This window comes from Mustela lutreola, chromosome X, assembly GCF_030435805.1.
Source record: "Mustela lutreola isolate mMusLut2 chromosome X, mMusLut2.pri, whole genome shotgun sequence".
NCBI lineage: Eukaryota > Metazoa > Chordata > Mammalia > Carnivora > Mustelidae > Mustela > Mustela lutreola.
Genome location: NC_081308.1, coordinates 132,899,071 through 132,901,436, shown reverse-complemented (window position 1 = coordinate 132,901,436; position 2,366 = coordinate 132,899,071).

Below are 2,366 nucleotides of genomic sequence, written 5' to 3'. Positions count from 1 at the left end.
TCAACAGGTATTTATTGCACATCAACTATGTGCCAACTACTGTACTAGCTAGATTTGGGTCAAACAGATCAGGGTTCAAATTTTTGCTCCTAAATTTATGAGCTATCTGACTTTGGGCATGTCACTTTACCTCTCTGAACCTGTTTCCTCCATTCGTCTATAAAATGGAAACACAATAGTCCCCACATCACAGGATTGTGCTATTTCCTATCAACTGAATAAGGTCTTGCATTTGAAAGGTTTATCATGTGTCTGGCATATAGTAAGTGCTCAATGAAGAGTGAATATGAAAATTAAGAAATTGTTCTCACCCTAATGAAGCCCACTGGAAAGGCAGGAGATGATTTCAATGATTGAAATCCTTTTATTACTTTAAGCTCCAGTTTTAAATTTAAGCAGATATATCCCAAATATATCTTTCTTTTTTTTTAAATGCCATTGGCATTTTTTTTTTAAGATTTTATTTATTTATTTGACAGAGAGAGGTCACAAGTAGGCAGAGAGGCAGGCAGAGAGAGAGGAGGAAGCAGGCTCCCTGCTGAGCAGAGAGCCCGATGTGGGACTCCATCCCAGGACCCTGAGATCATGACCTGAGCCGAAGGCAGCGGCTTAACCCACTAAGCCACCCAGGCGCCCCACAAATATATCTTTCTTAAATGTGACTTATTTTCATACTTTATTCCTTTGTTCAAAAACTAATTTCTAATTCCTACAGCATTAAGTTTAAATTGCTTTGCTTGTCAATCAAGTTATTCTCTGACTCTATACATTCAATCACTTCTCAACATATCTTTGAACATAAGAAAAATTGAATGTTTCACTCTTCTAAAATACCAGCTCACATGGCTGCCAATCCAGCTTTCCATATGTATCCTTCACATGATTGCATATATTTATTCATTTTCTACATCAGGGTCCTAATTCCTCTGCGAATACTTCCCTGACTCTAAGGCTCCTTTCTGTTCTAAAGCTCTATGATTGATAGTTTTTACTAATACCCTAACTTACTTCTACATTTGCAACTCCTATAACACTTTTATTTATGTCCTGGTTATTCAGTACACTTTGTTAAATACTTAACCTTTTTTTCAAAATCTTTTTGACTTAGCTGTCATATCAGAAATTATTTGGGGCACCTGGGTGGCTCAGTGGGTTAAAGCCTCTGCCTTCAGCTCAGGTCATGATCCCAGGATTCTGGAATTGAACCCCACATCAGGCTCTCTGCTGAACAGAGAGCCCCGCTTCCTCCTCTCTCTCTCTCTCTGCCTGCCTCTCTGCCTACTTGTGATCGCTATCTGTCAAATAAATAAAATCTTAAAAAAAAAAAAAAGGAAATGATTTGGACAACCAGTTGTTGTAAGTATGGAAGAGTGTATTTAATTAATCATAAAACTATAACTTAGAGATTTCTCAAACATAGTAGTAAGGAAGATATTTGGAGGGCAGAGTGATTTATCTGGTGTTCTTCAAGGTTACTTATTTTTTGAAATTACTGGCTTTTAGACGTAGGTGTGTTGATCTGTGCTAAGAGTATGTCCAAATTCAGCTGGATTTGAGTTAATGTCAACAAGGTATCTATAAAGAGAAAAAGGCATTGGACTGGGAGACAGGAGGACCTGTGTTTGCTTCTAGGCCAACACTTTCACTAACTAGTTGTATAATTTTAGACAATTCAATGAATATGTCTAAATGTGTTTCCTGAAAAGCACACCATTAACTAAAGAGCTAAGAAAGCATGTTTCCTGAAATACACTGATTCTAACCAGTTTGTAAATCAGGTTGTCAGATATCACATAGTGAATTTTGTAATGTCTCAACACCAATTTCTGTATATAATTGTACTATCCCAATATCTTTTAAAAAATCATGAAACTGCAAATAATCTTTCAGAAACACAACAGCTTAAAGCACAAATAAAAATATTTATGTTGATAATTATAATTAAGGGTGATAAAGAAAAGAACAGATACCTAGACAGTATATAATGACCTGGAATATTCAGGGATATCAAGTAATTTGGAAAAGTTAGAGCAAAAATCCTTGAAGAGATTTACAGATGAGAGGGTTCTCTGGTGTAGTGATTAAGAGTGTAAACTCTGAAATGAGTCAACCTGAGTTGAATTTCAGATCAGCCACTTGCCAGCTATATATCCTTGGCCAAGTTACTTAATCTCTTTGGGCCTTGTTTTCTTATTTGTAAAATCAGTACAACTTACAAATATACCTCATAGGGTTGTTGTGAGAATTATAATGGGTTAAAACATGTGAAATGCTTAGAACAGTATCTGGCACAGAACAAACATCTTTCCCTACCCACTTAAGTGTCAACTGCACAAGAGTAAGAAATTTAGTTGTTGAATAATCAG